This window comes from Mus caroli, unplaced genomic scaffold (assembly GCF_978045245.1).
Source record: "Mus caroli unplaced genomic scaffold, Mus_caroli_1 scaffold_15, whole genome shotgun sequence".
Taxonomy (NCBI): domain Eukaryota; kingdom Metazoa; phylum Chordata; class Mammalia; order Rodentia; family Muridae; genus Mus; species Mus caroli.
Genome location: NW_028227270.1, coordinates 26,160,507 through 26,184,888, shown reverse-complemented (window position 1 = coordinate 26,184,888; position 24,382 = coordinate 26,160,507). Strand labels below are relative to the sequence as shown.

The following is a 24,382-nucleotide window of genomic DNA, read 5'->3' as shown; positions in this document are numbered from 1 at the left end:
GAGGAAGGAAGACCAAAGAGTGGATGCTTCAGTTCTACTAAGAAGAGGGAACAATATAATCAAGGGGAATAGAGGGTGGGAGGGACTTGGGAGGAAGAGAGGAAGGGGAGGGGGAAAAAGAGGGGCAGAATCAGGTATGGGAGGAGATGGAAGAGATGTACAGAGGGTCAAGAAATTGAGGTGTATTGCAATGGGGGGATAGGGAACTGGGGGTAGCAACCAGAAAGTCACAGATGTCAGGAAAATAAGAGCCTTCCAGGTCCCCACAGGGATGACATTAGCTGAAATACTCCACAAAGGGGAAGGAGAACCTGTTAAGACCATATCCAGAGGTTAGACATGGCCCCCTGGTTGAGGAATGGGGCCACCAACTCATCTCCAAAATTTTAACCCAGAAATGCTCCTGTCTAAAGGAAATACAGGGACAAATACTGGAACAGAGACTGAAGGAAAGGCCATCCAGAGATTGCCCAACCTGGGGATCCATCCCACATGCAGACACCAAACCCAGATACTATTGCTGATATCAAGAAGTGCTTGCTGACAGGAGCCTGATACAGCTGTCTCCTGAGAGGCTCTGTCAGATCCTGACCAATACAGATGTGGATGCTTGAAGCCAACCATCAGATTGAGCACAGGGACCCCCATGGAGGAGTTAGGGGAAGGACTGAAGGAGTTGAAAGGGCCTTATCTGGCATCAGTGGGAGAGAAGGCCCTTGTTCCTTTGAAGGCTTGATGCCCCAGTGTAGAGGAATGCTAGGGCAGTGAGGCAGGATTGAGTGGGTGGGCAGAGTGAGTACCCTCATAGAAGCAGGGAAAGGGGGTAGGGGGTGTGCAGAGGGGAAACCAGGAAAGGGAATAACATTTGAAATGTAAACAAATAAAACATCCATTTTTTAAAAGCCCCAAATAAACTACGAATAATAGGGAAACATGTTCTAAAATTGGGTTATGGTGATGTCTGTATAACAGAATAAACTCACTAGGCTTTAGGCGCACACTTAAAATGGGCAGGTTCCATAGTGTGCTAACTGCACCCAGTAAAGCTTTAAACAAGAACAATAAACCCATAAACCAATGCCATAGCTTATGTGAAAAGTTGATATAACAGGCACAGGCACACACACACACACACACACACACACCAAAAACCCAAGAAGTACAATTGATCTGTTTGTTTGTTTGTTTGTTTGTTTGTAGTTTCTTAGAATTCTAAATGAGAGAAAGAAAAGTTACCAATATTTTAAATATCTTAATATACAATTCCTAACAGAAGGGAGTCGTTATCTCTGCTCTGCGGTAATCTCTGAGTGTTGCCAGTAGGTTCTCCAAATCACACTTAGTATTTCATCATTCATTGCATACATGTGGTTTAATTTGAAATACTTCTAGAGCCCTGATGTTGTGTTTGCTTATGTCTAATATCCTCTACCAGCATGCTGCTCTTGAAGAAACAGGTTTAGTGGGGAGCTGTTACCGTCTCCTTAAGCTCCCTCACTCCTAAGGCTGCCTGACTTCCTTTTCTCTGATTATTTGTATATGTAGTCACCACTACCAATATTCACTCTCTAGATGTCTTTGCTTGACAAAATATCTTCACTGGATAATTTTAGTATGGAAAGTAATATCCCATTTCTCTGAAGTTAAAATTCATCCTTTCAGTGAAAATGGCCCTGACCTCTTTTCAACCACTGTACACTTTAAAAGCTTTCTCCTCAACACACACATACGCACACACACATACACACACACACACACACACACACACACACACACACTGAGAGAGAGAGCTTCTGTCGAAGATCTAGGACAAGGTTAGACACGTCCCTCCTTGGAGCTCTTGGCTCCTGTCATAACCCAGGGTGGGTCTCTGCAGAATGCTGTTTACCCAGGAGGTCTGTAAAGTATGTTTATTGCTGCTACTGGCTTGTTATCCCCTGGAACACAGTGTTTTGTTGGGGTCCTTGAGGTCGGCCCGGGGAACACAGGCAGTGCTTGGATGCATCCGAACCTAAGCATTCGCTTCCTACACCAGACCCTTTCAGCAAGCTCTCCGGTGACAGCCTAGGACAGAAATTAAAATGAAACCTTTTTATTTTTTTGTCTTAGTCGTTCAAGTGAGTTTTTCAGAAGGGCAATTTAAATTTTAATTACAACCCAGGGCTCACAGGAGGTCTTCTTCTCATGCAGAAAGGAAACCACTCTAACCTGCAGTGTAGAGCTGCCTTGTCACTGGTCAGATAACCCCAGGCCAACATCTTCTCCATCACTGGGGGGCTAGATATTCATTCCACTAAAATATTCAATATAAAGTGTTATTCACACACTAATTATCCAAAAGCATTCAAATTTAAATGAAGTGAATCCACAATTATTCAGCACCCATTTATGCAACGGATGCTGAAAAGGGAATAAAGAAAGACACATAACTCTCACCTCCAAGAACCTTGCTGATTTGCATTTGCACAAAATCAAATTATTTTTCCTTTCAAACACAGGTTTCCAAATATAAAGGGCTAAAAGGTTTCAGGAGCCTTTCAAATAATGCGCAGTTATAAAGGAACAGCAGTTTACTAAGTAAGTGATGTTTACAAAACTTCCTCGGAAGGGCTGAGATTGTTATTGGTAACAGTAAACATGCTGGAGGGTTTATTTATTGCCAACATGACGGATGAAGAAGAGAGACACTGGCCATTAGCAGAGGAGACAGAGGTTACTGGGACGATTTGTTTTTTCCAGCTATTCTCTAAAATGGGCGCTGGAGGGGCAGCATGGGGTACCATACATTCTGGACTTGTGCACATACACATACATCGTTGTTTACCTTTGCTCTGTACTTAGAAAGGCTCCCAATTACACACAGATAGCTTTTCAGACACACATTCAGTACAGAAACAGTACAGTGTAATGTGCACTGACTGCTCTTCAGTCTCGAGAATGAATCTCACTTGATGTCTAATGAGCCAAAATATTAAAAGGAGAGTGATTCTAATAAGTCATCTATTTTAGCAGGTTAAAAGGGATATTTACTAGAACTAATGCAGAGAGAAAATAAGGCCAAATTCCTTCCCTACGACACAACACCTATCATCGGAGGACATTTATTAACGCTGACTCAGCAACCCTGCCTCATGAATGTAGTGATGACTGTCCTGTTTCACTCATGAAAGGTCCAAGGTTAGAGAGGCTCTGTAGCTTGACCAAGGTGACACAGTCACCAAGTGACAAGGCCAACATGGATGGGTCCAAGTTTGTCTGAGGGCCAAGGCCAGTCCTCAGCCGGCACTTCCTGCCCCTCTCATAGGATGAGTGTTTGGAGCAACGTTCGCCTTAGCCTGGAGGGCTGCTTGGAAGAAAAGCAGTGCTGTCACAGAGGGAGCTGGAGGTCACAAGGGTCTGGCCAATTGCACTGCACATTGTTTAAAATCCACAAGTCATCACTTTACAGAAGAGCAATAGATGCTGAGATGCTTCTGGAAGAGATGCCAGCGAGAACCCACTGCCCAGCTCAGTGCCACAACAAACAGCAGCACACTCCTGTGCTTCAGATCCTTTCTGAACTTGCCCAGCATCAAACTCACAGATGTTATCCACGGTGAATGTGCCTCCTATAACTTAGTCCTGGTAAAGGGAAGAAGCATTCTCTACCCTGTCTCTGTAGCAAGAAACACAGAACAGCCACACACTACGGTAAGCACAGAACAGCCACACAGAACCACACAGGAACACACAAGCACATGCATCAGCAAGTAGACTTGGAATTCATGTAGAATACCAAGTTCCATCGAAGTGGCATTGGCCCTTCTGTCTCCCTCCCCCACCCCTGTTCACAACTATTTTTCCATGTGTGCTTGCTATAGCCTGAAAAGTCTATGCTTTCAGTAAAGATTCCAACAAGTTTTTAGTTTTGGCTCAAGGAATAAGAAAGGAGCCTCCTTGGGGGCAGGACAACTCCCATTTGTTCTTTTTCTCCATTGTCTTGTACTCTAGGTCTTCCTCTGGCCCACAGGAGCATCAGCAGAAAGTCACAGAAAGCTATAATGTCAGTACATAACAAGAAGTCCTCTCGTCCACAAGAAGGTACATCCCAATGCTTTATTTTTTCTTTCTATGTCCTTGTATTTCTTTTTTTTCCCCATTTTTATTAGATATTTTCTTCATTTACATTTCAAATGCTATCCTGAAAGTCCCCTATACCCTCCCCCAGCCCTGCTCCCCTACCCACCCACTCCCACTTCTTGGCGTCCTTGTATTTCTTGGCCCTAAATGTGACCATAGTCACATGTACAGAAGAGCCAGGAACAAGAAGTCCCATATTTCTTGCCATGGGACCCAAAATGGTAGTCCCAGGGAACTAGGAAATGCAAGAGATTAAGAAGAGAGGGCTTGAGAAAGCAAAGGCATGAGTTGTTTACCTGCTTCTGGGCTCCTCTCCAAGTTATACTTAGGAGTCCCATGCTAGGCAGCAAACTACAGACTTCCAGAATTAAACCATAGTATAGATCGCTTCCCAGGTCACAGTCGGGCCACTGAGCAGCATATATACTTCACAATTACAATGATTACTCTAGACTTGGAAAATGAAAGTATTGATGGAACATGCAGAAGGAGAAGTGGAATTTGTGATCTGAACTCAACATGCAAAAAATATCAAGATTCACTATGAGACTTGAAAAAGATTCAAACACTAGTAATATAATGACCTCCAAAATTGCTGGACCTGAGAACCAAGAAAAACACGTCTTTCTCGAGAAGGCAGTCAATACTATGATGGTAAATTTTGTGTGCCATGGGCTAAGAGGTGACTAGGAAGCTTGAAAAATGGTTTTTGTGCATTTGTTTTGAGAGATTTTCTTTTGGTATTTCTGGAAGAAATTTTTATGTGGGTGGAGTGAACTAAATAAAGGAGATCTACCCTCACCAATGTGGGTGCATATCTGTCCCTTAATTGAGGTTCTAAACAGAAATTTCAGAAGATGGATTCATGGTCTCCTCTTGATCTAGTATGCCTACTTTCTCCTCCCCTTACACATCAGTATTCCTGGATCTTGGCCTTCATGCTCAGACTGAGATTTACATCACTGGGTCTCTGGCTCAAAGGCCTTGGGTTTGGCCTAGAATTGAGGTCCCAGCCTGGGGACAGCAGCTAATGAATTCTTAGTCTCAACACTTGCACAACACATTCCTTCATAAGAAGTCTGCTCTACTGGTTATGTTTGTCTGGAGAGCTCTGACTAACCCAGATCCTAAAACAAAACGCTAGAATTATCTGACAAAGACATTGAAGTAGCTATCACAAAAATGTCCATTGAGTAAGAACTGGCATTTGAAATAAATGGAAAAATACAAAGTCTAAGCACAAAAATAGAGTATATAAAGGAAACCAAGTGAACTGTGTTAGTTAGGGTTTCATTGCTCTGAAGAGACACCACGACCATGGTAACTTATAAAAAGAACTATCTCGTCGGGGCTGGCTTACATTTTCAGAGTTTCAGTCCATTATCATCATGGTGGGAAGCACAACAGTATCCAGGCAGGCATGGTGCTGGAGAAGGAGATAAGAGTTCTACATCCAGATCCCCAGGCAACCAGAAGACAACAGTAGATGTGGCTTGAGCAGCTGAGACCTTAAAGCCCATCCTCAAGTGACACACCTCTCCCAACAAAGCCACACCTTCTAATAGTGTCACTCCCTATGGGCCTATACACGACAGTTCCTTTCAAACCACCACATGGACAGTTTAGGTCCACAGCATACCTGGAAAGATTCAAGGTTAAAATGGAGATGAAGGTATCAGTGAGCTTGAAGAAGCACCTGAGCAACCATCCCATCTGAGCAACAGAGAGGAAAGACCAAATAAGAAGGAACAGATGCTTGGGGACCTGTGGGACACAGCAAACGGTTCAGTGTTTTGCCATGGGAATTCCAGAGAGAAGAGATTCTTGTGCATTTGAAGATGTGATACTGAAAGCTTTCCAGCTAGGATCAAAGTCACAACCGTACATCCTCAGGAAGCAAGCAAATTCCAAGCTGAATGACTCCAAGGAAGTCTATGTTCAGAAGCGTTACATCCAAATCACTAAAAACTAAGGACATGGGAATGTCCCTGCAAACAGCCAGAAAAACAGTGCATTGCTAGAGGGGGGCAACAGGTGAACAACTGAGGGACCACTGATCATAGGAGAAGGGAAGTCACATGATCAAAGTGCTGGAGCAAGCAGGCTTGTCAGTTCAGACATCTTTATTCACTAAAGAATATCCATAAGGAATAAACACAAAATAAAGGCATTCTCCAATGAAGGAGAAGTGGAAGAACGGTTGTCAACACTGAAAGAAATCCTTCAGAGTGACGTAAGAGACATAAATCTGGAAGATGAGGAACAAAAAGAGCATGGAAACCATAAATACATCAGCAATAATAGAGAATACTTCTTAGGAATTCCTTAGGCCATGTTTTGCTCTTGAAAGAAAGCTTTATAACATTGTTTGGTGGCCTTTTCCACGAGAATAGATCTAGCATATAAGCAAACTATTACAGAAAGAGGCAGAGAAAGAACCTATGGGGTTCTTTATAACATCTGAAGCAGCAAAACATTGTTTTTCAGCAGAATGAGAAAATGAATGTGTTTGTGTGTGAAATCATATGATACACACACACACATACACACACATATATGTGTGTGTGTATATATATATATACACATACACACAAGGAGCCATGATGAAAAGCCCAAGACAAAGGAAAACTGAATAGTGAAAAGTATTCAATAACTCAGAAAAATCAGGAAAGAGAAAACAGAAAAATTTAACAGGAGAAAATAAAAAAAAATTGCAACTGTTAGATCTAAATTAAAACATATTGACAATTACATTTAAATGTGTAAACATGAGTGGTCTGAGCAAATCAATTAAAAGCCAGACTTATTATAATGGAATAAAAGCACAGGACCCAACTAAACACTGTCTGTGAGAAACTCACTCCAGAAATAATTCTAATTGTATTAAGTATGGAGTAGCAAAAGCTATACCATGTAAACATTAATTAAAAGGAAAGAAGTCTGGTTATGTTAATATCTGACCAAATCAACTTCAGATCAAAGAAAACCAACAATAATAAATAGGATATCACACAATCAAACCTGACAGACCTATAATGAGAAATGGACAAATTTACTATCATAATTAGGGACATCAACACATCCCTCTCAATAACCATTAGAGCTCCTAAATAGAAAACCAGTATAGACATGGAAATACAACCATCAGTCATTTCAAGAACACTTTCCCAGAAGGTTCCAGCTCAAAACCATAACCTAGCTTTCCTTTTCCTCACTTCCTCTTCACACCACTCTGGCTGTGACCTGATCCTGCTCAAGTTCACTAAGCCCTTGCCTTCTTAAAACCCATCCACTGAGCATGGGTCCATAGGTCCTCATCTTGTTGGACACATTGGCAGCACGTGACAGGAGGACAACTCCCTCCTCTGTGAAACCATATCCTTCACCAGGCTCTCAGGTCACCACACTATCTTCCTCCTTCCCAGTAACTACTCATCAAGAACCAGGATCTGGTCTTCAAGCCAGTCCTCACATTCTGTATGCTACAAGGTATATTCGAGCACTTAGGTCCTTTCTGTCCTGCCCTCCATCCCTTCCTTGGAATCCAGTCTACATCCGTAGCTATGCACTGATAGCTCACAGGTGTATGTCCACAGTCAAAACCTCCCCTGTCACCTCTATAACCTAGCTCCCCTCTCAGCTCCTTCCCACCTATCCCACTTCCTCAAAATGGGCTTCCTTCAAACTATGGTGCATATTCCAGACCCAGAACCAGGCAATTTTTGTGGACATGCATCATTTATACGTCTGCTTGGCTTCCTCGATCACCCCCTTCAAGTTCTTATCTCGGAAAACATCTAGAGCTCTGCAGCACAGTTCAGCAGTTAAGAGGCCAGCTGACCTGCCTACATTCCAATCCTAACCATACCAATGCCTGCTACATGACCTCAAGTAAATAACTTACTCTTGCCCAGTTCTTCACTTCAAGGAGGAGTATAGCCATGCACCATATCTATCCATTTATAATGCTGTACTTGAACACCATAACAACGCTGGATAATTTAGAATCAACCGAGATTTATTTGCTCCTCCTTCTCGAGGCTAAGAAGCCCAAGATCAAGGGGTTGTAGCTGGGGAGCTTCCAAGCTGCATCATGCTTCAGCAGAGTACATCAAATGGGGAGAGAACACATGGCAGCCGAGAGCAGGAGACAGACATGGAACTTGCTGTTGTAACAAAACACTCTTGCAATAACTAGTCCAGTGCCACACAATGACATTAATCCATTCACATAGACAGAAACTTCATGGTTGAATCACCTCTCATATGGCAAGAATCGGGTTCCCAACACGTGAACTTTGGGGACGCATATTCAAATTACAGCAAGCACCAGCCTAATAAGGCTATTGGAAGGACTCAGCACACATTAATTGCTAAGAGCAATGGCTGGCACACAGTGAGTAATGCCACATTTATTACATCTAAGATGCTCGGCTATTAGGAGACACACCCTTATTGAAGAAATACTGCCAACCAAAGTAGTAAATGTCATCACTTAGGCAGTGCAGCCTAAATTGAGCTGTGAAAATTATTTTTGAGAAAGCACATCTTAAAAATCAATGAACTATAAAACAAGGAGGTATTTCATAAGGTCATTTCCTTGTCTTCTCTGACGAGTTTCTTCATGACACTGACCACCCCACTCATTGTATTGACATTGTAGTTACTTATCCTATTCCTTGGCAGCCTCCTTTAACAGCAATGTAAACCAAGAAGACATGTTTTTCATGGTTGTAACCCAGTGTTTCAAACACTGCCTGACCCATATTAGGGCCCCATTCAATATTTACTGAATAAATACATGAATAGAAGCTCAAATGAAAAGACAAAGATATGAAGGGAACACAAGATGAACACGCAGAATTTTGAGATGTACTGAAAATGGTCACTGAACAACCACGTAAGCCCTGTGGAAATGGGGATTTGTTTGTACCCTCTTAATCAAGAACAAATATTCAACATGAACTGGCTGCAGACATGAATAAATGAATTGATGGATGGATGGATGGATGGATGGATGCCCTGCCTGCCTGCCGTCTCCTTAAACTGCTAGACAATTAGACCGGAGAATGGATTAGAGAATCTTGATCCCATGCTAGAAGGAAGAACATTGAAATCCAAACAGCAAACAAGAGTAACATGGAAACATTTCATAACAAATAGTAGTCTGAGTACTCAATCCACTGGTAAATAAGTTAAAAGATTGGCAAACATGGTCAGTTTTGAGTCTATGTCCCTACTTTCATGTTTTCCAATACGGAGTTTGCCCATACACCAGCATGAGCCAACACATCACAACCCGCATGTAAATACTGGAAGGAAGGTAAAGACGTGTTCACTCTGCCCTGGCTGCTGCATACGATGAACTGCATACCATATGCTTCTGTAGGGCATCTCGGTGGATAAAGGTCATAAGGTTATACTTAGGTCAAGAGAGCTGGGGATGGAGTGTGGGTGTAGGAGAGCATTGGAACGGGACAGTCTTCCTGAGAAGAAGATGGTGACAAACATTTACATATAGGGTCAAGCACATGGAAGGCACACTCATGGTCAACACATGGAAGGGACACTCATTTATTCCCCGTCAATTTCAGACAACCCATGGGTTTTCTCGACCCATCAATTAAAAAAGCAAATGACTAAGCATTGTCCATCAAGCAGAACGGGGTTGAAGTTCTCCAACTTCTTCTCAAAGACGATGCATGTTCTGGGAGAGGCTTCACTTTCACCAGGTTTGGATCTTAGGTGTTTAGACAACTTAGGGAGGATGCTGAGAGGAAAGGGAGAAAGGTGCAATTTCTTTAGAAAAGACTTGAGAGGTGGAAGAGCAGGCTAACAAGCTTGGAAGGCTGGATGAGAACCATCAGTGCCCAAAAGCAAACCCTGCCTGTTCTCTCCTATCATCCTGAAGTCTTTGGTGATATCCTTGAACATGACAGGTCTGCTTTATCCTGCTCTGGCAAGTATGGACACAATCTTATGTGTATGAGTTGGTGAGAGTACTAACCGGGGGATGAGGAGGGCCCCTACTTTCATACTGAGGTATACATGTGTGGGGACAAAGTCAAATTATCTCTGCTTTTCTGGTGTATTCTGAGCTCCATTTTCACAAAGACGTTGTCTACAGAAAGTCAATATTGGAAGATCAAAGGGAAATGCTGGCTCTGTATAAGATGCTATCACTAGGCTCTGCATCCAAGACTCTGTAATTGGAGGAACAACTAACATTATAGGAAGTGAGCCGTGGCACTTGGGAACCTGAGTAGGGAGATTAGCCCATGGCACCTCTCAGGTCTGCTGCAGTTCCATGTTCTAGCTGGCCTTGGCTTTCAGTTCCTTAGAGGTACCTGCTGTCTCTGGTGACATTTTGTAAAGAAGAGGTAAGTAGGGGCTGGAGAGATGGCTCAGTGGTTAAGAGCACTAGCTGCTCTTCCAGAGGTCCTGAGTTAAATTCCCAGAAACCACATGGTGGCTCACAATCATCTGTAATGGGATCTGATGCCCTCTTTTTGCATGAAGCAGATACTCAGAAACATATGCTAAATAAAAGAACAACAACAACAACAAAAAACTTGGGCCTTGTACAGTATTCAGTGAAATATTCATCTAAGTTGACACATTCAGTTGTCTGTCTTAGGAGTCCTACCTACAACCAGACTTTTCCCTCTAAAATGCCAAAACCACATACATTAAACCTAGTGTCTTAGGGTTTCCATTGATGTGAAGAGACACAATGGCCAAGACAACTTTTATAAGGGACAACATTTAATTGGGGCTGGCTTACAGGTTCAGAGGTTTAGTCCATTATCATCAAGGCAGGATGCATGGCAGATTCCAGGCAGACACAGAAGGAGCTGAGAGTTCTACATCTTAATCCCAAGGCAGCCAGAAGGAGGCTGACACCACCAGGCAGCTAGGAGAGTCTCAAAGCCCCACCCCCACAGTAAAGCATTTCCTTCAACAAAGCCACACCTTCAAATAGTGCCACTCTGGTGCCAGCCACTCCCTGGGCCAAACATATTCAAACCACCCCACATGGAAACATCAATAAAGGATTTTTTGAAATATCCGAAACACAGAGCGGATTCAAATCCAATGGATCAGGAGTCTGGTATTGGGCTAGTGTGGATGAAATGCCAGAAGCTAAACTAAAGCCCAAGGAGGCAGATGAACAACTCTGCGGGGATTAACATCTGCTTTCTGCTTGGCTCTTCGGTGTTACCTTCAATGGAAAGCTTAACCCAGTGACCCACTGATGAAAACATAAGCTGGACCATCACCATCTAAAGGAGTGGAAGATTTTGCCCTTAACACACACAGAGGTTTTCTCTTTCTATAGGACCCCTAAAATCACAGCAAGGAGGTCAGGGGTAGAGCGTAAAAGAGGGCAGATAGCAAACAGAACAAGCCCAGGGCAGAACGTCCATGTGGCAAGCTTTCATGGGTGACAGGATTGGCAATGTCACCTCCATGAAGGGCAGCAGGAGGGGGAATGGGCATGGAAAGCCAACCAACCAACCAACCACCCTACCAAGGAACCAAACCCTAGTGCCCTGCCAGACTTCTCTCACTGCTGCCAGCCAGGCCTGGGAGCGTTATCAAAATGCAATGGCAGTGAGCCACAAGGGTGAGTGAGTGTGGAGTTCCTCCTCACAGAACACAGAAAGAAGACTGATGCAAGCTATCTCCAATGCCGAATGTCACAGTATTCTCGCTCAGCATCATGGTGAAATCTTCCAGCCCCATAGCAGTTCCACTTGAAGTTTACTGGTGTGTGTGTGTGTGTGTGTGTGTGTGTGTGTGTGTGTGTGTTACTTTGTACCTGCTAACCCTAGACTACAAATTTTATCATTAAACCATAAATTAGTCAGACAAGGCAATGATGCACTTGGTTTCCATGGCAACGCTGCACACATACCAAAAAAAAAAAAAGTCTGACCCACTGCATCACCACAGAGCACTTTGAAAATCATTTCCTAGCAACCCCATAGGCATCCTGAGATACAGACCTCTGTCTTGCCCCTTCACACAGACCCAGGAGAATATGCACGTGATGCAGACATTTCAAGTTGACACATTTCATTCCTGTATGGAGCAAAATAATTCCCGGCCTGTCAGCAAGGAGGCCTGCACAGCTGTGTGAATGTCTCTACAAGCTACGAAAGATGCAGAACTCAATTTGACTTTGACTCACATGAAGACAAGTGGACGCCTATGGACAGTTCACAAATACCTACGCATTCACGCAGAGAGAATCTGAAAAAGTGTACACACCTGCTCCCACCCTGCTCCTCTGCGTCCCCCGCCCCAGCCACTATGAGTTATTTGAGACTGGGTCTCCCATAGCTCAGGCGGGCCTTGTACTCCCTTACATAGCCAATACTGGCCTTGAGCTTCACTGCCTTCTCTGTCAAGCTCCCACATGTGGGAGTTACAAACCGGAAGCGACCGTACCAGGCTCTCTCTGCTTCTCATCTAAAAGCAGATGTCTTATGAAAGTAAGGAAAAAATGAATTTATGAGACTTCATGAAAGTTTACAGTCTAAAAGATAAGAGCCCACACAAACAGGAAATGCAGTGGAATTTCTTAAACATAAAAAGCAGATGTTTTCCTGTCTTGCCATACTTTTCAAAACAATAACATTCTAAAATTAACAAAAAATATATTCAATCACTGAAAAACAAAAAGTTGCTAAATAACGTGCAAGTTGGTCTCCAAGTACACACCACCACTCCTGTGCACATCCACTGTCCCTACCTGGGCCAGATACTGACACTGGCAGCCCGCAACGGCTTTTTCTGAGGCTGGACTCACATTGGCAAGGGCATTAGGAGGCACCAGCCAGGCAGAGAAGCGAAAGAAGTCCAGCCATTTCTTCCCGCTGTCTGCTAAAGTGCCCTGTATTAGATTGTGCCTACAGGAACACAGCACCTTCCAGAGATGCAGCAACTAGCAGCATGAGGGTCACTGAAGGCTTCATCCGGTCAGGGAATCTTCCTTGTTTTCCCTTATCTCCATCAGCGCTGTGTGAACAGCACCTATACGAAAGGGTCTTCATTAGAAACCAACTGCAATCAACTGTTTCCCATTGGCCAGGAACTGATGTAACTGACAACTGCAATTAGCTCTGAATTAATATGCAGGGAAACTTTGTCACAAAAGCTCCCCTCTGATGACCATGCACAAGAAAGGATGATTGGAAATTTCCTCCTCAGAGCTGGGGAGAAGGCTTGGTGGGTAAGAACACTTGCTGTGGATTTATGAGGACTTGAGTTTGAACAATCCGGCATGACTAACCTGAGTCTACACACACAGCACTGGGGGCAGACATAGGTGCGTCCCAGAAGGTCCATGACCAGCCATCCTGGCTGAAATGGTAAACTTCCTGTTCAATGTGAGACCCTGTCTCAAAGAACCAAGGTGGGCCTGACTTTGTGGTACACACCTCTAACCTCAGCACTAGGGAGGCAGGAGGATCTCTGTAAATTCAAGATCAGTCTGGTCTACCCAGCAAGTGTCAGGACAGCCGGGACTATATAGAGTGAGATCTGTTTCAAAAGGAAGAGGAAGAGGAGGAAGAGAATGAGGAAGAGGAGGAGGGAGGACAGGGAGGAGGAGATGGAGGTGACTGATGATAAAGGAAGATGCTCTAGCCTCTGTGAGTACCAGCCACAGAGTCATCAACACATACCTGCATGCATCAAAAGCACACCACACACACACACACACACACACACACACACACACACACACACACACAAATAAATTGAATAAAATTGAAATTCTCTCCTTGAACCCAAAACCTATTCTTTCCATGGTAACCAGGGAAGGCCAGCCTACACAGAAACAGGATGTTTTCTTAGATACTCACGTCAATCATAAGAGAATACTGTTCAATCCAAGAAAGAAGTGGAAAATTTGAAATGTGGGGAGGGGATGCTCTACTGCTCTTTAGACCTCCCTTGGGTCCTTTTAAACTGTAGCCTGGCTTCTTTGCTGTGTTGGCTGTATAGCCAAGTTCTATACTAACAGCTATATCTGCCTTCACGTAAGCATGTAAAAGTGCCAGGTGAATTCTGTACAAATTACCATTAGGGAAGTACCTTTACTACCAATTTCTCTACATTCCTTGAATCAACATGAAGAACTAGCATACACTGTAGGATTAAAAGTGCCCAAATTATGCCTACAACTGTATGAACATTCCCTACATATTTCTTATAAAACCCAGGACCACCAGCCCAAGGGTGGCCCCACCCACAATAAGCTTAGCCCTCTCCCATTAATCACTAATTCAGAAAATACCCTATAGGCCCGCCTACATATTCCAATGGCTGTTAACATTAAGCTTTTTCTTAATTTGGGTTTCTACTGCTATGATGAAACACTATGATCAAAAGCAAGTTGGGGAGGGAAGGATTTGTTTGGCTTACACTTCCATATCAGTGCTTATCATTGAAGGAAGTCAGGACAGGAACTCAAGCAAGGCAGGAGCCTGGATGCAGGAGCCGACACAGAGGCCATGAAGTGGTGCCCGTAACTTGCTTCCCCATCATGATCTGTTCAGCCTACTTTTGTTATAGAACCCAGGACCACCAGCCCAAAGGTGGCCCCACCCACAATAGGCTTAGCCCTCCCCCATCAATCACTAATTAAGAAAATGCCTTACAGGTTTGCCTACAGCCCGATCTTATAGAGGCATTTTCTCAGTTGAGGCATCCTCCTCTCAGAGGATCCCAGCCTGTGTCAAGTTCATATAAACTTGCAAGCACAGCTTGCAAGCAAACTTAAACTTTATTATTTTCTTTTTGAGACAGGGCATAGCTCTGGCTGGTGAGAACTTGCTATGAAGACCAGGTTGACCTTGAACTCACAGGGATGCACCGGCCTCTAGTTGCTCTTTTTGGAAGAACATTGAATGACTTGACTCTCCAGGTTCTTACTGTGAGAGCCCTGAACGGCACCTGTGCCACCTCCGGTAGCCAAGAGAGGTGCTGCTCTAGGAATCATCTCGTTTCCTTCAGTTCATTTTTCACACTGGAGTCAAGCAGGGAGTCTCAGTTCTTCAATTTGCTTCCCTTGCTGAATATGTAGCTTCCTCCAATTGCACAGTACAAGGCCTGGGTGGATAGTTTGGCAGTCATGCAAGCACAAGGACTTGAATTTGAACCCCAGAACTTATGTTTTAAAAAGGAAGGGGGAATAAGTTGGGCACCGCCCCCCACACACACATTTGTAATCCAAGTACTGGGAGACCAAAACAGGTAGATCTTCAGGGTTTGCTGGCCAATCAGAATAGCCTATTTGTCAAGTTCCAGACCATGTCTACAAAATCTCTATCTATACATGAGATGGTCAACAGTTTATTATAAAATAGGCTTTGTGAAATCTGTATTCCCAGCTACTCAGGAGTTTGAGGCAGGAGGATTGCAAGCCCAGGCATGACCTAAAACTTGCAAAGTTATATGCTCAGTGGTAGAGCGATTATGTAACCTGTAGAAGGCTTTGGTTTGACCCCTCCCCTGTAGAACTGGAAAAAATAAATATAAAAGGCTTTGTCTTAGACAGTAGATGTTATTGCCAACCACTGGCTAACGTGAGTGTCCTAATCACGCTTAATCTCTTGAAGTCATGATGTTCAATAGATTAGGTGTATTCCATGGATTTCTGGCTTAGTGTTTTCAACTCACACTGTGTTTGTTGGGCTCTCATGGAAGAGGCTCCTACACCAAAGAGCAGAACTATTCACTTTCAGATGGAGAGTCTGGCCCTGTGGGAGGCTTGCTGCCAGGTTGGATGTGATAGCTGCCGGAAGAAATGTCCCCACAGGCTCAGGCCCCCAGCCAGTGGCACTACCTGGGGGAGATTATGGATAATCTTTGAGAGGCAAAGCCTTACTGGAGGAAGTACATCTCTGGAGATGCCTTTTAGGGTTTGTAGCCTTCTCCCAGTTCCAGATAACTCCTCCTGCTTCCTGCCTGTGGAAGGAGACATGCTCTCCCATCTTCCTGCTCTGGCTGTCACCAGGCCTCCCCTGCCATTATGGCGTGTTCCCTGTGTGTCTGTCTGTCTCTCTGTCTCTCTGTCTCTGTCTCTCTGTTTCTCTCTCTCTCTCTCTCTCTCTCTCTCTCTCTCTCTCTCTCTCTCTCCCTCTCCTCCCTCCCTCTCTGAATCTCTGTCTCTCTGGAATTATACGCCAAAATGACCATTTTTTCCCATACGTTGCCTCGGTTGTAGTATTTTGTCACAGCAACAGAAAGTAACTAATGCACTTGATGTCCTACCTTTGATCCCCGAAGCTACAGGGTGGAAGGAGTGGACTGATTTGCATGAGTCATCCCCTGACCTCCATATGAGGGCCTGATTACACACACCCCAATAAAGACACTGGAGATAAATCAATGTGATAAAAATTAAAACGAGAACTCTATGTTTTCAGAACAGCATCTGTTAAGTGGAATCGCACTCTTCGTAAGCAGCGCTCTGTGTCAACGTGTGCACCCAGGGGCAGACAGTGACTTCCAGACACTAGACAGCACGCTAAGACAGGCTTCCCACCTTTGGTCTATGTTTACGACAATCCTGACACTAAGTTTCCTTTATCAAACTGCTTGCAAGAAAAATATTTGACTCTGTCTCCCATCAGCAGAGCCATATGGCTTGCTGAGAACGATTTGCATAGTTGCATTGATTAAGTTGAGAACACAAATGCTGGAGAGAATAGTTTGAGCTCACGTAGCATGTAGTCACTGAACGTATAAATGTACACAAACATCCTCTCTCTATCATGATTTCCTTCTCTTCTTCCTTTCCCTGATTCCCAACAGTGCCGTTCTTCAAAAATTAAGCCAGAAAACAAAAACAAAAACAAAACAAACAAACAAACAAAAAAACTATAGACATTTCTGTGTGCTATTTCATCTTCCACTCTGCCTTTTCCAACTATCAAATAACTCTATAATTTAAAAATGAAACCATGCTATCTCCTCCCCATTGTTATTTAATACAGACCCCCTTCCTCGGGCGTCTGAGTTGATATAAAGTTGCAAGCTTCAATCGTTCACAGCCCTGAACCCACATCTCTGCCCATCGTCTTGTCTCCCTGAATCCACATCTCTGCACATCGACTCATCTCCCTGGATCCCCTTGCTTAAAACCCTGCCTGCGTCTCTTGGACAAAGCTCCTTCTTCACACTCTGTGTCTCCCCTTTCATTTCTTCCATTTTTGACTCTTCCTTCCTATCCTCCACCACATACCATTTCCCAGAACCACTTGCGGAGAGGTCATCTGACAAGCCACCTCTTGGTGTTTCTCATGTTCGTCTTCCACGGAACTTTTCTCTTCCCCCATCAAACTATCAGCACACAAATCAGTCCATGTTCATCCTTCAAGGTATTACTCAGACACTAAACACTGTGCTGTTCAGGAAGCCACTTCATCACGTAGCAGCTGGATGCTCTTCTTTCAGGTCACCCTGGAGTGTACCTCTTCTTTCAGGTACACCCTGCAGTGTACCTCATTTAAACACATTTAAACACTAAACAGGACACACAAACTGTGGTAACCACCAGCGTGGCTGGCAGGCTCCACTGTGGCTCCCAGAGATTCCTACCTCTAGGGTCTTGCATCCTTACGTAGGCCCTGCCTTCACATCTGCAATGGGCTACATAAGATTGCCCCTAGATCATGGGTAAGGACCGACTGTTCCTTTTGCAGGTTTTTGCAGGGCATACTGCCATGTTAGAGAAACCATTGTGTTGGAGAACTGAGGGTGGGTGGCCTCCAACCTTTGTCTAACAATCATCAAGGAGCTAAGTCCTACTGATAACCACCAAGGTGAGTTTAGAAGATCTTTACCATTTGACCCTTCACAGGAAACTCCACCATAGATATCACCTTGACTGCGACCTGATAAAACACCCTGACATAGAGGAGCCACGCCTGATCACAGAAACCATGGGCATCCACATCTGCAGCAATGCATTCCATAGCTATAGAAAAGTGGTTTTGTATGACATTCCCACACCCCAGTGAGCACTGAAGCTTCCCTAGGGAGGTGATCATCTTATTCATCTCTATAGACAGTGTCTGACACCCAGTTGGGTCCTGAGCAAATGTTTGTCAGACTGAACTGCCCTGCTTTCAATCTCCTACATTTTTAAAATCCCAGTGTTGCTTCCCATTCCTAAATAGAGGCAGCTTGCTCCAGCCCCCACCTTCAGTGACTCACACTTATGTCACTTCTCCTTGAAGATCACCTCTTTTGGGCATGTATATAGTCAGTCACTCTTCTAAAAGTTTTTTTTTTTTTTAAGATTTTCTTTAGTGGTAGGACCATGTATGTGCAATACATGGATGTACATGGATGTACATACATGGAGGTCAGAGAACAACATAGGACACTGTGTTCTCTTCTCCTACCAGCTTGGTGGGCTGGCAGCTCTACCCACTGAGCCATCTGGCTGCCCCCCACAGCCACTCTCTATAGCACTTCTCCATATTTCAGCTCCCATCTGTGCCCCCATACTCCAACATTCCCTCTCATGAGAATTCATATTTTCTGCCTTGTTTCTCCTGCTTCTCCTATCTTCCCATCTCTACACCATCCCAACTCTATCATAGCGTCTAGTCAACAACATTTATGATCCAAGAAACCACCTCAAACATTGCTAGCTGATAAAGTTGACGTGTATATATGTAAGGAAAACAAACAAAATCAGTTTACAGATAATATTGGACATAAAACACCTCTTTAGGAAAAGTACCATAAACCAGACCTGGCATTCTATAACAAAGAAAGAATTAGAGTTTTCAAACATACAAAGAAACATTATGTACATGATATGTGTGTATACAGATGCACATCAATATATTCACATATATAATAATATACACATATTATCCATGTACTGTTTCTAAGTCAAAATTTTTGTTTATTATTATTATGTCTGCATGTATGAGCATACATATCCATGCATGATGTGTATGTGGGCACGCATGCCACAGAGTGCATGTAGAGTCATTTTTTGTTTGTTTGTTTGTTTGGTTGGTTGGTTTGGTTTTTTTGTTTGTTTGGGTTTTTTTGAGACAGGATTCCTCTGTGTAGCCCTGGCCATCCTAGAACTCACTCTGTACACCAGGCTGGCCTCGAACTCAGAAAACCACCTGCCTCTGCCTCCCAAGTGCTGGGATTAAAGGCGTGTGCCACCATGCCCCAGAGTGCATGTAGAAGCCAGAGGACAAATTTGTGGAGTTGGCTCTCCCCTCACACCTTTGAGTGGGCTCTAGGGATTGAAATCAGGTTACCCAGTTTGTGCAGCAAGCATCTTTATCAGTTGAGCCATCTCATGTCAGTCTTCCATTTTTAACACAGAAGGGAAAAAAAAAAACTTGATTTAGGTCTTGGTGATCAACATCAAGATGAAGTATCAATCATGCTCTAAGATCTTGTGAATGCTGAAGGAAGTGTTTTAAAACAGCAGGTAGTGACCTGGAGAAATGGCTTAGCAGTCAAGAACATTTGCTGTTCTTGCAGAGGACCAAGTTCAATTCCCAGCACCCATATGATGGCTCACAACTGTCTGTAACTTCAGTTCCAGAGAATGCAGAAGCATGTATGCACATCGTGCCTAGAAACCCACGTATGCGCACACACACACACACTAATTAGTTAATTTAAAGGAAGACAAATTGCTCTTGCAAAGGTCCTGTGTTTAGTCCCCAGCACCAGCTCCAGGGCATTGAAGACCTTCTACCAACCTCCCTAGACACCTGCATTCATGTGTAAATATACATACATCTATACTCTTACTCTATGAGTGTACATACAATTTAGAATAAAATAAATCAAATGAAGACGACAATAACAGGTAGTGCTGGGTTCCTGAGGTACCCTGTGGCCCGGCAGGGTCCATGCTAGTGTAAGGACATGGGAGTCTGAAGTAAGAAGAGAAGCGGAGTAAGGATAAGAACTCAGTGCCTGACCTGTCAAGCCGCTTTACTGCACGGCTAGGAAGGAACATTTCTATATGCAACACATTTACCATCAACAGGAGAACATGTGGGGCTGGAGAGATGGCTTGGCAGTTAAGGGCACTTATTTTTCTGTTGAAGATCTAAGTTTAATTCCCGACACCCACATGGCAGCTAACAACCTCTCATAACTCTACCTGCAAAGGATCTGTGACATCCTCTTCTGATCTCTGTGAGTCTCAGGAACACACATGATAGATAGCTACACATAGGAGCAGAATACTCATACACATAAAATAAAATACATACAGATTTTTAAAAGTGATTAACGCAAACTTCCCAAGGGGGGAAAAAAATAGGGACTCCTCAACTACACGAAAACTGGGCTTACAGCTGAGTGAAAACAGACAAGAATAAGTCTGGAGCTGGAGAGATGGCTCAGCAGTTAAGAGCACTGACTGCTCTTCCAGAGGTCCTGAGTTCAATTCCCAGCAACCACATGGTGACTCACAACCATCCTTAATGCGATCTGATGCCCTCTTCTGGTGTGTCTGAAGACAGCTATAGTGCATTCACATACATAAAATCAATAAATAAAATCTTAAAAATAAAAAGGTCTGGATCTCAGAGAAGCCCATTACAGACTTTGAGCTTAAGCTTGAACTAAAGATGTGATAAAGTTTGCAACTCCTAGAAAAACAAAGAGCCCAGTCACAGACTCTGGGGTACAATGGAAGACATTGCCCTGAAGAGGCCAGCAAGTCCTTTCTGAGAACTTTCTTTCTTTCTTGTCCTAAATGTATGTATGTGTGTACGTATACCCCAAAAGTAAAGAAAAAAATCCTAAAGCTCAATGAGACGTACTGAACCAATCACAGTTTATCCATATGCTATATGCTATGTAGCTATAAAAAAAAGACCCAGGCTGTCTTTATGAATTTCGCTGAGCTGATCTCCATGTAATAGACACTGAGTGAAAGCAGAAGACGGAGCTACTCCTATAAACCAAACATGGAGGCACAAACACGCTTCCCTGTCAACAGGTAGAATAAAACTCACGAACTAACAACAGAGCTACCTGGAGAGCATAGCATCTAAGAAATGAACACAAAAATCTCAACCTCTTTGAATATGTTTTCTTGATTTTGCTTTGGGACATGTAAATCATTTACATTTTTATAACACAAGATCATCTTTAAAAAAAATGATCAGAAGCTAAATGAAACAAAGAACCCTAAGGAAACACCAAAAGGGACTTACTAAAATTACTCAAACTCACAATGCTTTACCTGCATCTCCATAGCAACGCATGAGCCTGACATTAAAAATTACTCAGAGCGCAACCCAACACACCCCTGTTTTCCCATGGTCTTGTTGATCACAATGTTGATCCCTGCCCACCTGAAAGACGTGTACTTCTTAGAGGGTAGGACAGATGATGGAGTCACTAAATCTAAATGGGTTATGTCATGAAATAAAGGAGACATATCAACTCAGTAGAGTTGAAAGTGTCTTCATTTTAAAACTTGAATTAAAGGGTAAAACCCATGATGCATTCTTACCCTTTTAAAAAAAGTTAATTTCCTGGCTATGTCCACCTTGAAAGTTCAAAACAAAGACCAATTCTCTGCTATCCAGATCATGCCTCTCAATTCTTTGTGGTAAAAAAAATTCAGGTTTCTGGGAGAAGTGATTGTGTCTAGATTAGAAACAGGATGAGCATCTTGGGCCTGGAACACCTTGTCAGACTAAAGAACAATACTGTACTGAACGTCACCAAGATGAAAAAGACACAGGCATCCATGTAGACAAAGAGGACCACTGCGCATCAGTGGTGGCGGGAACTGCAGTGGACATGTACCCATCTCCTGCCTATAAACTACCGAGTTTATTCAACATGAAGGTGTCACTGGTTACCTTGACGGTGGAAGAATGTAGCAAAAGTCTCCCTTGTCTTTCCCTCACCATCTATACCTGAAGGGAACCAAATTTAGTAGAAAGGGAAGTTTCTTTTTGTGGAATCATTCCAGAAGTATTGCAGACAGAAGGAAACACTTTGCAAACCCCAAGGATTTAATGGATGGAGACAATAACCAGCAATGGTCACCCACAACCCAGAGAGCTGGCCAGACATTATGTACCTCTTGATAAAGGCACACACTCCCTGTCATTGGGGCTCTCAAAAAGGAAGGAAGGAAACTCGGATCTGATGAATCTACTGAAGGTGACCATGACTACATAGAGAACCCAGGGCCAGCAGAACGTGGCAAACGACACACAGGAATGTAAGCTGAGGGAGAAAAAAGACTGTGGGAACCACTGCTGGATGTGGGAAACTCAGCTGGATGTGGGAACCACTGCTGGATGTGGGAAACTCAGCTGGATGGATGTCCCAGTTTCTTCAAACAAATAAACTGGGGGTGGGGGAGTAAAGTTGAAAAAATATTCAAGAAACAGGCCAGTTCCAATGGGTGGGTCTCATTCTAAAGAACCATCAAACGAAAAATGTTTATAATGAAAACATTAATGAGGTGTTTAGGAACGTGTGAACGCTATCTTGGTATTTGATAACACTGAGACATTGCTTCTCTCTCTCTCTCTTTTTTGCTAATAGAAGGATGGGTATATTGTTCAGGGCTACATGTTGAAAAGCTGAAGTAATGTTGTGCTTTAGCTTTAAAATGATCACAGAGCTGGGGATGGAGATTGGGCGATATCAACACAAGTGAGCTTAAGTCTAAAGCTGTTGAAGCCAGCTGGTGTGAACATGGAGTGTCATTGTACTCTCCTGAGAGAAAAGAGTATAGATCTGGACTTTTCTGTGATTTTATATATATATATATATATATATATATATATATATATATATATGCTTTCAACTCTGACTCTCATGTTGTTATCCATAACTAATGACGCAAAGAGCTTCACTCGAAGCTAACAGTAGTATACAAATTAGTCATACTGTACACACAGCAACTGTGTGTGCTAAATGAACCTGTCTTCCTCAGGCAGAGGAAGGAAGTGGAGAGAAGAGATGTAAAGTCAGAGAACTAAGTAGGTAGTCCACAGGGGGGTTATAGTCTAATTCCCTTCGACCTCAAGCCCCAGGTGTCTGGTAGGAAAACCGAGAAAGCATTTGCCACATGCTAAGACAGGAGAGAGCATAGACAACTGTCAGCAAAGGTGCTGGGAAGTAGACAGTGAGGTAAAGCATGGGGTGGAGCCTGAGGAACGAAACAGTCAGAGAGGTGACAGGCACAGAACTGCTCATACCTTGAGTGGGAACCCACCAGCCCACAGTAGTGATGGTGAGCAGGAGGGTCACTGTCACCCTACGTGACCCACCCTTGCCACAAAGCAGGCACCTCTGCTTTCATCTCTCCCATTCTCCCACATCCTAATTTCCTGCAGTATCTCTTTACAGCATCTAAGAGGAGCAGCCCAGCAATGGCATCAAGAAAGGCAGAGTGTGGACACTTCCAGTCTCAGCCCTACAAAAGGAGAAGGGGGAAGAAGAGCACCAAGACACAAATACCCAGCAAAACTTTTGTTTCCTGCTTCTTGTCAGGTTACAATGTCAAAATGTAACTGTTCGGTTGATAAGCCATGGTGGCAGCTATGTATGAGGCCACTATATACTATAAAGGTAGCTACTCAGGCTGAGATGCATTACAATTGCAAAACAGATTTCAGATTTCAAAGGCTTCATTCCAATCCTCCTTTTTAAAAAAGGAATGATAACTATCTCAATTTCTATATTATGTTGATGTGATAATATTCTTAATATATCAGTCATATAATTATCTGCTTTTACATCTGAAAAAAAACATCAAATTATAGAAAAATTCAAAGCCTTCCTATGTGGGCTTCATTTGTGTCTGAACTTACACTTCCATGGGTCAGCGCTCTTCTAGAACATCAACCCAAGTATCAAACCCTACCTTTGCAGCTTGCAAACCACAGAACCTAAGGTGCTAATGGTCATTATGACCTAATGGACCTAAGGACCTAATGGTCATTCTCAGTAGGTTCTCTTGGATTCTGTATGCATCTGGCAGTTGTGAGCTCTTGGCTAAGAACACGGACTTTAATTCTGCTTCTTGCTCCTTGGTAGAGGGCCTGTGCCTGCTCCTTTCTGACTTTACTCCTCAGCTCACAGTTGGTCACACTCCCCAAGTGAAGGGGCTTTATCTCATAGAACTTAACCTCTAACTCCTAACTCCTACCAATCAGCCAATACATCACTTTGACATAGACACAGACATAGACACACACCCCATGGGGCTCAT

At 43.4% G+C, this 24,382-nt stretch overlaps 1 protein-coding gene and 1 long non-coding RNA gene across 8 annotated transcripts in view; both read right to left on the bottom strand.

The window, feature by feature from the left end:
• Pde8b (phosphodiesterase 8B) overlaps positions 1-24,382 on the bottom strand; it is a 237,020-nt gene that overhangs the window by 172,229 nt on the left and 40,409 nt on the right. The gene's annotated exons all lie outside the window — the stretch shown is intronic.
• On the bottom strand, positions 1,749-24,338 carry LOC115029077 (uncharacterized). Its single transcript, XR_003834635.2, has 3 exons — positions 23,982-24,338; positions 2,209-2,293; positions 1,749-2,064 (listed from the first exon to the last, which is right to left on the bottom strand). It is a non-coding gene; the product is annotated as an uncharacterized LOC115029077 (long non-coding RNA).